General features: G+C 23.2%; 2 protein-coding genes across 7 annotated transcripts in view; both read left to right on the forward strand.

Moving 5' to 3' along the window:
- LOC132923007 (CXXC motif containing zinc binding protein) overlaps positions 1–14,053 on the forward strand; it is a 433,444-nt gene that overhangs the window by 40,115 nt on the left and 379,276 nt on the right. The window lies entirely within an intron of this gene.
- Positions 1–14,053, forward strand: part of LOC132920120 (octopamine receptor beta-2R-like) — a 174,897-nt gene that overhangs the window by 17,123 nt on the left and 143,721 nt on the right. For 4 of the 6 annotated variants that reach the window (XM_060982213.1, XM_060982210.1, XM_060982214.1 and 1 more), the window contains one exon: positions 13,413–13,444. The exons of the other annotated variants lie outside the window; for them this stretch is intronic. The gene's annotated coding sequence lies outside the window, so the exon portion shown is untranslated. The remainder of the gene's footprint in view (positions 1–13,412; positions 13,445–14,053) is intronic. 6 annotated transcript variants of the gene reach the window in all.

Genomic DNA, 14,053 nt, shown 5'->3' on the forward strand with positions numbered 1-14,053 from the left:
CAAAAACCAAAATTAAATGGGTTAACTAATTTGGTTTTATTCATTATATATATTTTTATATCTACATTGATATCTAAGAAGTATAATATGGCTATGATATGTTTATATGATGGAAACCTAACAATTTGTGATAATACGTTTGGCAAAACCATTCGACTTTAAACTTGTTTGCCATAAAGCCATTTGTGTGCATAGAACTTCATCGAAAACTTTGTCCAACTACTTTTTTTTTTTCAACGCCGACTCGTTAAAATATACTGGTCTTACTATAATACACTGAGTGAGCCAATTGATATAGTTTGAACGATATTATATATCATACGAAACTTCCAATTGTGATATTCGATATTTGTCTAAAAGAAAAGCCAGAGTTTAGTGATTGAACAATAAGAGTCAACGATGCGACGACGAATTGTCTGATGCATGTGCCCCGAGAATTGTAATTGTAGTGTGTGATTCCATTTTACGTTGTTTGGCGGCAATACACTTTCGAGCACCGTTTTTCTTCATAATATAACGAGACACTTAATCGGAAGTACTACTCACTCCATTTGGACAATGGATGGCGATGAACCACAACTATATACAGAACAATTCTAGTTGGTTTTAATGTGAACTTGAGCCGAAAATTGATTGTACAAATACTTCAAAAATAGATATGTGTTTAACTTTCGAAAATAAAAAAAAAATGGCTCGAGGGTGTTTACAGGAATGAAAAATAATAAATATACAGGTGTATAAAAAAAAAATGTGGGTTATTTTCACCAGTTGAATTGTTAAACGCTTATACTTAAATCGATAAAAAAATCACATAACATTTTTTCACTATGAATAGGTTTTTAATAAGATAATGTATATTTTTATATCATTCAAATATTTTATATAACGGGAAAAAAACTAATTAGTACTGTCGAAGATAATTTTTTTTAATTTACCAATTAGCGTTTTAATTTAGGTGTAAAATTTAAATAATTCGTATGCAGGAATCAATATAAAGAGTAAGATGTAATATTTATTATTACATGGATGTATATATCAAAATACAGTACCTTTTTAAACATTTCAAATAAGATTATTATGATTATTAATTATTTTTTTCGTATATTTTTAAATTCGTGTTTCGAATAATATTATAGTTAAACTAATACATTCAAATACATTTTTTTATACCAAGACATTTTTAAATATTTTATCGTATATCTCAAGTATAAAAGAATAGATTAAATATTTTATTCCACCAATACAATGTATACTAAATATTTGTGACAACTAACTATAAAAAAAAAAAATGTTTTCAAGTTTTTTTTTAATAACAAAAAATTCGTTATACTAGCGAAACATAAAAACTATGTTTTAAAAATAATAAAAAAATAACATAAAACTTAAGATTTTAATCGCAAATAAACTTTGACCATTTATTAACAGCAAAAAAAAAAAATTAAATAGGTAACTTATCGCGTGCAATTTGTAAACATGTATTAGACATTATTAATGATCTTAGGCAATTAACATAACAAATGTTAGTTATTTTTTATAGCTATCTTCTAATCATAGCAATTGTTACCTGGTATGAGTAGTACTACTAATACTTCACAAAAATACAGTATAATAAAAGATAAAAATATAGAACCTACAAAATTATAATAACCGATTACAGGGTTTCAGTATAAATGATGTTAAATGAGCGACAAAGTAATAAGGATTTGATAAATATTTGATTTATATTCTTATTGTCAATACAATTTATTATCTAATAATAATATAAGTATTTTTTTCATTAAAAATATTTTAATTTTATATTTTATATACAATTATATTATTTATTTTAGTGAGACTATAAATCCATAAATATCTTCATAATAATTATAAATTTACAATGTCTTTAAGTCGAAACAATAAAACTTGTTGCTGCTATCACTCTTCACTTCTAAGCCATAAATATTCATTCTTAGATATGTTACCCACAAAAAAATGTATATTATATAATTATTTAAATACAGTATGCTATAGAAGCTGATATTTCTAAAATCGGTAGTAAAATAAATTAGTATTATATAATAAAAAATTGTTCACCTATTGGCTATTAGTCACAAAATGTACTTAAAAATGAGTCCTTGTTAGGCTGATTTTATTAGGTAGTATAACATTTTAATTAATTAAGACGTATTTTAATGTTTCTTTAAGACTTACATTTTTAATATCTTCTAGAATATGTGTATGACATTTAGTTTATTGAATAACAATTTATTATTATTCAATGGCTGACTATGAATTAACTTTATTATCGGATTGCAAACTTAGTTTCTTTTTAGAACAAAGTAAAATTATCGTAATATAGTAATAATTTATAATTATAAGAAAATAAAAAATAACGATTAATAACAATATTATAAGCAGTAAGCACTTATGATAAAAACGTAATATGCTTTTCTGTAAGTAAAAAGTGGTATACCATAAATTGAGTTTATTTTACAAATTAAATTACAATTAACTTATAAAAAATGTACTTTTATCTTATAAATTTGTGTGGTTTGACTTATATTAGAACCAATATGAATATTGAATTCATAATGTGCAAGATGTATGACCAAAATTAATATTATGGCTTTCAAAATTAAAATGTATAATGAAGTAAAATAACTATACTGCATTTAATTTTACTATATATAAATTGCACCTTTAGTAGAGACTATTGTTGTTAAATCTTTCGTCCAAAGTGAGAAATATAACTTAATTCATATATTAATATATGAAAAGAGCTTCATATCAAACATTTATATATATATTGTTCTTAAAATAACAGATTATATGAAAAAATATAGATTTTATTTTGTTTAAAACTTAAGATGATTGATTATTTATTTAAAGTTTCACTTATAAAATATTTTTAAAAAAAATTGTCAAATATATACATATACTGAATAATAACAATAATATAATGCATATTAAATGTTTCTTATAATAAATTTGAAATAAGTGAATAATTTTAATAAATTCATAATTTGTATAAATTCAAATATACGAATAATTATTGTTTTATATTATAATAAAACGATATTATTATCTATATAATAATCTAACGATTATTATCAGTCAATCCACTAGCTTATGTTTTTTTTTATATACTTTAAAGTTTTAGTTGGTTTTAAACTGTGTTAATTATTTTACGGTTTTATAAACGCATTTGAAGTTATATTATATTTTAATGTATTATAATCTTTGATAATCAGTTTGCTTTGGGTACTATAAGAAGAACAAAACAAAAATTGAACTGAGGTAAGTATTAGAATCATAAGCGAGTGCAAGAGACAGAAAGTGAGAGAGCTAGCTGCGCCGTGGAAGCTGTGTGTTAAAATTGATGTGCTGTAAAAGCATATAAAACACGAACATAAGTGATAACCATGATAAGTGGTTTTTTTACATAAAATATAAATATTTTATATACATACAATTTTTATAAATAAATGTATGTATTTACTTTATATAAGGTTGTTTTTATTTTACTTAAAATTTATTTTTATTATTTAATATGTATTTTTTTTATTATTTTTAATTTTTATTGTGGTTATAAAGAATACTCTTTGTTATAAAATTTCAGAATTTAAATTCAAAAAATAATTTATGGTTTATCTTTATTAATGTTTCTGTATGTAATAAAATACCAATAACTGACTATCTATGTCCTATTGTGACTTTCGTTTAATTTCTTACCGTTAACCAATATGAATTTGTTTTGTATACATATTTGAAATTATTATTTAATTATCATGACTCAAAATATGTTTTTAATTAATTGCTTTAGTATTGAAATCTTCTAAAACTATTTTTTACAGTATATTGTCTCATAAACTTCAAAGATAATATTATTTAGATTTTCCACATTTTTATTAAAGTAAAGTGTAACATATTAAAATGTATTGTAATATTTACGGTATAATCAATAAACGTAAATAATTACAAATCGTATTAAAATGTTATTGAATATGTTCCTTTATAATTTATTATTAAAATGGTAAAAATATAATATAATTTTTTGTTTTTTTTTTTTTTGTTAAAAATATTAATTTTAATAATTTTTTAGTTCAATGTATATGAACTTTATTTTATAATTTTTTCATTTTTTGTGAATTAGATAGGGTAAAGGTAGTACAATAAACTAAAAAGTAATTAACTAAATATATCTATATTGTTGGTGTCTAATGGGAATATCAGAGAAACTGTAGGTGGAATGATGAGTTACTGTCTAGGGACAGACACAGAAACTTCAAAAGCGATTATTGTCGAAACTTTACAGAAACAGTATTTATAGGAATTATTAAAGAAATAATAAAAATAAAAATCGAGAGTTACATTTTTTTTTTTTAGAAAATCTTAACAATAGGGTTGTCAGATGAAGTGTATGTTTTTTACTTTTATTTTTTTTCTTTAGCTGGGCAAAGCAATATCGATTTTGTCTACAGAACGTATTTGACATTTTGAACCTGTGCCAACAATTTTTCAAAAACCTCGAACGTAATTTTTATTTTTTCAAGAAATATACTGTAGGTATTTTTAACACGGAATTTACGATTTTTCTTTTCCAATTTATGTTAACAAAAAAATAATAAATAAATAAATAAAAAATAACAATAATAAAAAAAAATACAACAAAGGAAATATTTCTGACACGTGTTTTTAGGTTATTTATCTATAAGGAAATGAAAATATATTATCTTTTTTTGTACTTACATTCATTGTTATATTTATTTGACATTAATGTGTTCAACAAAAAAATAAACCAAAATCAATAAATATTTTAATTTTATCATTCAGTCATATAAAAATGAGAATAAGATATTTATCTAAATAATAATTATTATATAGCACGAGATGACTTACTACCTTACTAAGAAAGAAGGATTTTCCCATGGGTCTCCGTCCCTATTTACATGCATTTTGGCAAATGGGGCCCTTATTCATCGTTGGACTGTTGAATATCACTTTGATATAGGTTGCAAGGAGTATGAATTAGTAACGAGAATGGTTTATCTACTGATGTCATCTAGGATATACTATTTGGTTCTGTATATATTGAAGTAACTATAAACAAAATATTGGTAAAAATTGTAAATATATTTTCTATATTTTCTGGATGCTTCGTTCCCTTATTATGCAACACTCATTTCGTCGGATAATGCTGTGTTATGATATAAATTTGAAACCAATAATCAATAATTAGTATCATTTATACAATAATATTGGACGAAGCTTAAAAAAAAAAAAAATGATAATAATTACATTAAATTAAGTATACTGATCTTGAAATATTTTCAACGGTTGTAGCAATTATACAATAAATTAGTGTTATACTAAAAACACACTCACATAATTTCATAACATTATTAAACTTCAACATTATATACTAAATTACATTGTATATATCATATGCAGATGAATTAATCTATAATTCAGATTACGTACACAACCAATAATTCAATGTCATATTTAAGTCGAGTTTAGTTATTATGTACACCATCGTACCATATTATAACTAATAAGATATTATTTTATTTTATTTTTTAATAATTGGTCTATCAAAAATTAGGACAAGGATAGAAGCTTATTACGATTCAAACTAAAATAAAATTTAAAAAACCTTTGTTATTTTAAATTTAAAAAATATCATCAATTCTTATAATTTTAACTATTTTATTTAAGGAAAATTAATTTTCTTAAGGATTAATTATAACGATAGAGTGCAAATAAAAGGTTTAATATTATGATAAGAATTATAGATATTGTTATGTTAAAATAAAATATAGCTACAAAGTATGATTAGATAATATAAATATCTGGTTTTAATGGAAACTAATAAGTAATAACATTCAAAGGTGTTACACAGATAAAACAGTAAGACAAAAGTATAATATATTATAGTGTTAATAGCTCTAATGATATGTCAGCCTAAAGTTTTGAACTACCTAAAGATATCAGCTTTAATCTCTTAGTAAACTTCAAATCCCTGGTATCTACATTGTCTATAGAACGAACACCTTTAAAACAACACCTCCGGGTAAATTTAAATCTATTAAATTCGTTTATGACAAATATTTAACATAGGTATGCGCCACGTGGTTAAACAAATAATAGTTCAAAATAAATTATGAAAAATATACAATTTATATTAAAAATCAAATTCATAAATATATACACGATATCAAAGTTTAAGACTAATATTAGTTAACTATCAAACATGTGTTTACAAAATAGAATAGTGTCGTCTGGCTTGCAGCCGATATAATATAGTTATATATTATGTAATGCTGAGCCAAAACGACTATAACCTTACTCAATACTGTTATCATAAGACAAATATGGACTTTGTCCAATATTTTAATAGTTCCCTATATCCTATATTTTAGATTCTCAGTTATAGAAGGTATATTTATAATTTTTCATTATAATTTTTTTTTCTATATGAACTTATCAATGTAAAGAAACAAAGAGTATATCAATCAATACATTTTAGATAGATTTAATATTTTAATGGCACATATTAATATCTAAATATCACATTAGGTCATGTGGAAAAAAGAAAAAGAAAAACGCATCCTTAAAAACTATCCTTATTTTTAGCTGTCGTATTTAGTCAAGTGATTCACAGTCAATTTATCGTATTATTTGAAATTCTTTATATGATCTAAAAATGAATCAAAAATATTTTAATAAAATGTATTACATATTAATATGGTTCAGCTGCAGTATATAAAATATACACTATGATGATTTAAATAATAACTGGAAATCAGAGTAATATAAGTCGTTGAGTACAATGAAATATTAATAATCAATGCAAGAATTTAAAAAATTAGTTTTCTGGTTAAATAAAATAATGTCAGTACACTTGAACGAACACTAAAAGTCTGTTTCAATATTATAATCATCGGTATAATCGTGATATATTAAATAAACATAATTACATCTAAATTTCACTATTTAGAGTTGAATATATTTTTAGCAAACATTTTTTAAAAACGTTTAGTATTTTTTCTTTTTATACTTAATAATTTATTATAATATTGTTTATATTATTTATATTATATATTGTTGTTTTGTGTGCTTTCAATATTTAAAAATAAATAAATTGCTTATTAAATAAAATAACAGTAAATTAATATTTATAATATTGTAATAAGGTAATAACTGTTAAAAATAACACGTTTATATTATAACATATATTGATATAAACTATTATTGTACTAGTTTAGTCATTGCAAGTAGCAATATTTGTCTATTGTTAAAATTATATTTCCAAAAAAAAAAATTAAAATTTATTAGATTTGTCTACTGCAATCGCAATGTACATAATATATTAATTTAAAAACATATAACAATTTATTTAATATAATTTAATAATATTTGCTTTTATTATATTTTATGAAAACGTTGAATGATTAATCCAGTATCAGATCAAACTTTACTGAATTCCCATAGTTGACTACAATAAAATATTCAACATACAGTTATAATTTTATAGCAAAATCTATTTGTTTGACAAAGACAATTGAAAAATATATTGTTTTATTTAATTTTGATATCAACTAAGATAAATTTAAATGTTCAGTTTTTAACAATATGCTCTCATCCGACCATCCAATCAAACGAGACAATTCAGAAAGAACAACTTATTGTTACAGTATACTTTTTATGTAACCCAACTTATATTGTATACTCATATGTTTTTGTGTGCTTTTGCCAATTTCAAACATTTTAAGTAGTTAAAACATGAACTATAATAATACACCCACATTATACGACTCACATACCAGTCAAACTGTACTGTTCAGGCATATTTAATAAAAACTTCATTAATTAATTTAAATGGTAGATAAGGATAATAAAAATTGGTATTTGTTTCAAGTAGATATTTATTTTAAGAATAAGTTTTCCTTTTGTTATATACTTTATAATTGTTTTATCAAATCTGTGACAGATGGTCGTAATATTTATGCGGGCGTGTGAACTTAATATTATACTCGTATTACTCCAATAAATAAACGGACGAGAAAAGTTTACCGGGATATAATTTTTTCTAATTTTCCTTAGTTGTTTTATATTTTTTGTCTAAAATGGTAATTTTTCTCTTAAAAAAACAACTATATAATTTAATATTTAGTATTTATATTCATTGTATAGCGTCGTATTAAATTACATACTATAATACATAGTATACTCATTGTGCAATAAGTTTCATAAAAAAAAAATAAATAATAATAATAATAAATACCCCTGATGTAATCCCACGTCAATTTATAACTACTATTAATCTCAAGATATAATAATATCAGATAAGCGTTATAATATTTTTTCGACATATTTTAAGCACTGTGCTGATTTTGGTTTAACGCTAATCCACCAGTATACAAACAAACCATTCAACAACGTACTAAGCGCCAAAATATAAATAATAATAACACATTATTCAATTTACTCAATACCCTTTAACATTAAATTTTATAAACAATTTTTATTTTGAGCTTTTTATAGAAAATTATATTAAAAAATTATATTAATTGAAATAGATAAAAAAACATAAGTTTAAAGTTATGAAATTTAAGTTTTGTGTTATTAATAATTTTAAGGTTTGTTGGTACTATGTATTAAAATGTATTATTATTATTTAAACAATTACCATCATTATTTTTTTTCGAATGTTATATGAATGTTTAATTAAAACCAAAGTTTTTAGATTTGGTAAATACACGATAAATAATTTATATAATTGTAATCCTCGCTTGTGAAAATTAAGTGATTTTAGACGAAAAGTAATTTCATCAAATTCTGATGGTTGGTATAAAAGTATCTCTAATTTTGGTACTCAAGATTATATCTGCAATTTAAAATTTATATTTAATAAATCAATGACAGAGTTTTAAAGTAATTGATATTTATTTTTGTTTCATTCTTAATTGTTAAATCTATAATTTGTTTTACAATGAGTATAATTATACATTTTAGTAGGTTTCTCATCGCGAAATGATATTTCAAATGTGTTATTTTTATAAAAAATTAGAAAAATTTAAAACCACTGTACTTTTTACTACTTTAAATGTAAAAAAACTCTTAACTAATGACTATTTTTGAACAATAATAGATTATAATCTAAAACTTTTCTTAAGTAATAGAGTATACTAAAAACAGAAATTTTATTTTTATTTTTGTTTACAAAACCCGAAAGGAACCAATAGTATTAAGCCTATAATAACTGATTACTTTAACTTATTTTAAAATGTTATTGATTTAAATTTTTAACATGTTTTTAAATATTGATACAAACTTATATAATATATGTATCATGTATGTATATAATCAAAATGTAGAACTAGGTATTTCTTTTTCATTGTAATAATACATATTTTTACCTTTTATTTGTGTACTGAAGTTTTTGTTATTTAGTTAACAAAATTAGTTTTTCTTTAGATCCAACATAAAGGTATTATATGATGCTAATATATAATATGATTAATAATTCATATTGTTGTTGTATTTTAAATTAACATAGTTTCCATTCTATTGTAATCAATTAAAAAACATTTAATAGTTGTTTAATGTAATTCCACGTAAAACATTGTTGTTGTTTTCAATTCCATAACAATTATAACTTAGTAAAGTTGAACATTGTGTTAATAAGCACATACTTTTTTAAATTATAGCGCTAAATTAGATATAAGTGTATATTATCATACCAGAAATAATTTATCATGATATTATGAGAATTTTTTCACGTATTTATGTTAGAGAACACAATGTACTTATACATTAATTTTTTTAAACACTATTTTATAAAACAGTTACCGAATTAACTATTTGAGCTATAATAATAATAATTAGAATCGATGTATATTGGTGTCTACTACCCATACAATAATACTCAAAAAGTACTTCGTAGCTGATGCATGTGACGTTTCGAATAACATGTTATTACATATCGCTGTTTAGGCGTGAAAAGTTGGCAATAATCACAATCCATAAACACACATATCCGACTCAATGTTATACAAAAATATAGTTCAACGCGTATATGTCAGTCGTATGTGTGCGACCGAGTACAGAGTATGACAACGACCAGATGTCGCGTGTCCGGCGGCGTTTGTTGGTTCGCAGATTTTTCCGGTCCGCGTGCGTCGACCGTTGTATATAGCCGTCCAGATAGTTGTACACACGGTTTGTGACGGGAAAAAAAGCTGACAGTGGGTTCCTCACTATTTGTTTTCACAATAAATAATGAAGACGAGTGGCTGTGTGTGGATAGATGTTACGGTGCGCGTGCGTGTCAGTTCAGCGTATATGAAATATAATACGAGGTACCGCACACTCTTTTTGAAAACAATATTCTATCGGCAGTTGTAGACGTCATGCTTTTATTATATATTGTGTATACGACGAGATGGTTCTTTTATCGCTACACTATCATATTTTAATCAGTGAATACAAGCGTTTTTGAAAACATTTTTCCGCATAATTTGAAGTCATTAAAATATATTTTTCTATCGTTATCATTTTTCTTAAGTTTTTCGCATTTTCAAATGTCAACTTACATACTTAAATTTTACAAACTGCACATTTTTCTAAGAATTTCAAAGTACACAAATATAATTTTGGAATGATTTTTACTTACTTAAGTATGAGTAATTATTTAAACATTATAGTTTTGAATATTTAGAAATTCTAATCGAATAGTACGGTACTTACACGATATAGGTCGTTATTGAGGGTAATGAAATAAAGCTGGTATTTCGACCACGTCAGTGCGACAAATGTTTATTTATTTTCCATACTGTTATTTTTACTATTGTTAACTTTATATTATATTTGGAGGTGGTGACTGTGCATAAACAGTCAAATATAATTATTTTTATGCTCATACATACCTACTCCTTTTGAATAGAAATTGAGACTGACTCGAAGACAATGTCGTGAAGTAGTAACGTAAATTATTGTCATCAGTGAACATACAGACATACTGTTTCAGCGGCGTTTTATTATAATTATTTGTATATATATACTACGGAATTTGTATATTTTAATATCCATGTTTAATGTATATACGATGCGTTTATATGTCATCACCTTGTAATTATTTTTATTAATTTGTTTTTAACATGTTTATTGGTGCTTTAGCAGTTTTATTTATGAACTTTAAAACTAAATTTTTGGCTATAAAATATTCAGAAATGTAATTAGTATTAAAAAACATTTATATTACCTTTTATCCACCTACATAATGTTTTATAACTAGTATTAATTATTTTTTAAAAATAATTACAAATCAAACACCTTTATTTATATTAAATACAGTTAATTAAAAAAATATATGCTTTTTTATAATGTAGTCTTATTAGAACCAACTAACCAAGTGTTGAATCTTAAAATTATTATTTTTTGTGCACATTTATATGAATTAATTTAAGTAAATGCGTCATGTTGTTAAAAATCTACAGAAATTAACAATAAATACTTAGGTATTCAATTGAAATAGTGACTTATTTATAATATTAGTGATATAAAATGATCTAATAATGTGTTTGTTTCAATAAATATTTTTATTGATTAACATTATATTACTACTATTAATAACGTTTGAGCCACGAATACAATTTATTGAAATAAAATAGGTAAATAATGGTTCAAGCAAAGTTCTTTGAGACCATTGATTTTGATATTATGAAATTACTGAAACAGAAAATATTTAATGAGTTTCTTTTAAAATGTAGTCATCTAAAAGTTATTAAATTTGACATAATTAATAAATTACAATTTATATGTGATATGATTTAAATTTTACTATAGAAGTTTAGCTAGCACACTTAAAGCTTATGTATACACTGAAAATTACTAAATACAGAGTTATTCAAAATGAATCATCTCATGGTTTGCATTTAGCTTCCTGGCCCCTGGGTCATCTGTTTTTACGCCGTGTTACTATGTATTTTGGCGGTATATGTTTAAGGTACTATATACGTACTATCGTATGATAATTATATTATCATAAACCAAAGAGAATGAAAGAATTAACGTAATCAATTACGTATGATACGATCAGATAGTGACAGATACGTATTGAATAAATTACAGTTTTGACTAGATGACCTAGATGACTTGTGTGGCCAAGAGAAGCCACATGGAACAGTTATTGATACCATTATATACATTTGAAATACTATTTTTTTTTATTTAATGTACCATTATGTTACTTTATACTTGAAACAATTAAAACTAAAAATATATAAGCATTTGAAATTGGATGAATAATTACGAATAACCCTTTATAATATTAAGTATAATTAATATTAATTTAATATTTAGTATATACTATTTGCTATAAAAAATATATATACTAGATAAAAAAGTTTTAATATAATGTGTGTAATTACAACATTATTTGATTAATTTATTATTTATAATAATCAATTTAAAAATAGCTTTTACACTATTAATTTGTTATACATTTTGGCATGTCATATATTCGTGTATTAGTTTGTTGCCCTTTAATTCCATTTTTCCAAGCAATAGCAACACAAATAATTTTAATCATACATTTAAGTTACTAATTCTACAGTTATTACTGTTACGAAGTATATATTAAATTGTTGTAAACTTAAATATTTTATCTATTAGTAAAATCAATAGTTTAATTCGAAAACAATAATATATCGAAACTTTATAATAAATTGTTAACACCTTCTAAAATCGGTATTCGCCAACCTAACCTTATGACCTTAAAGTAAATCCTTTTGTGAAACGGATATGGACAAAGATAATATTATAAGCTGGTCTAAAATGTAAATAAAACTAATCGCATTATTAACAAACTCCGATAATATAAATTAATTTTACAATATTTTAATCATAAATTAATTTTTAATGAAAATATTATAATTTAAAATAAACCTACTAGTTCGTTAAATCGTTAAATGTATAATATTAATTTAATATGTATATATAAAATCTAAGAATAACAATCATTTTGATATGAGTCTATTTAATGACTACTGATTAAATTCAACATACAATTAACGATTAACGGTTATTTTACATCAGATTTCTTAATTTCTTATAAATTCATAAATATATAGAATTAAGGACGTAATACGTATATGTGTAGTACACAGAAATTAACCAAATCATTGGAAATATTATAAACTGAGAATTAATAATATAACACACACTATTATTAAATTTATTATATTAAACTATAATATTGTAAGTCATGTGATATAATATACATATAAATATAATAACTATATTGTGTTATTTTTTTATAAGTACATAAAAATGTTTTTAATTACATTAACATCGTATTTAAACAATTTTTCAATCATATAAAATGATTTTGTCAAACCTTATTTATCATTTTAATATTTATTTTTCAGGAAACAATAAAAGATAAAATATCACCTTTCATGTAAGTAATGCGAAAATGTACATAATGTAGTTTATTGTATTGGTAAGTTAGACTTCAAAGTTTTTGCTTAAGCTGAATTCAGACAAGACACAAGAAAAAGCCTTGACCGTTACTGACCTAGATTTATTTTATACTGTAGGAAAACTTTGTAGCCTGGCAGTAAACTATAATAATACAAATAAAAAATAACGATTTACATGTACATATTATTCATTACTCTTATTTCCTTTCCAGTAATGTGGATATTGTCCGGGATGTATGCCTATTTGTTATTTCCGGTTACGGTAACCAATAGTGACAATATAGAGAAAAATAAAATAAACAAAGTCTATAAAGTATAAATATATTTGAAATAACTTATAAGGCAGTAACGTGCATTTTTCAAGAGCTGGTAAGCCCAGAAGAAAATTATAATGTGAAATAAATTCTAATTCTCAATCTATACAATTGTAAAGAGTCTATTTTTCGAAAATCTAGAAGTGTCATATTTACTCCAAATCTTATTTGGTTTTTGTATAAAAAATTCTTAACAGATTTCAAACACGTTATAATTGTATTAGGTTTAATTTATCTAAATTAAATGTTTTGTCAATCTTTAATAATATTATT

Source organism: Rhopalosiphum padi, chromosome 2, assembly GCF_020882245.1.
Source record: "Rhopalosiphum padi isolate XX-2018 chromosome 2, ASM2088224v1, whole genome shotgun sequence".
NCBI classification, from domain to species: domain Eukaryota; kingdom Metazoa; phylum Arthropoda; class Insecta; order Hemiptera; family Aphididae; genus Rhopalosiphum; species Rhopalosiphum padi.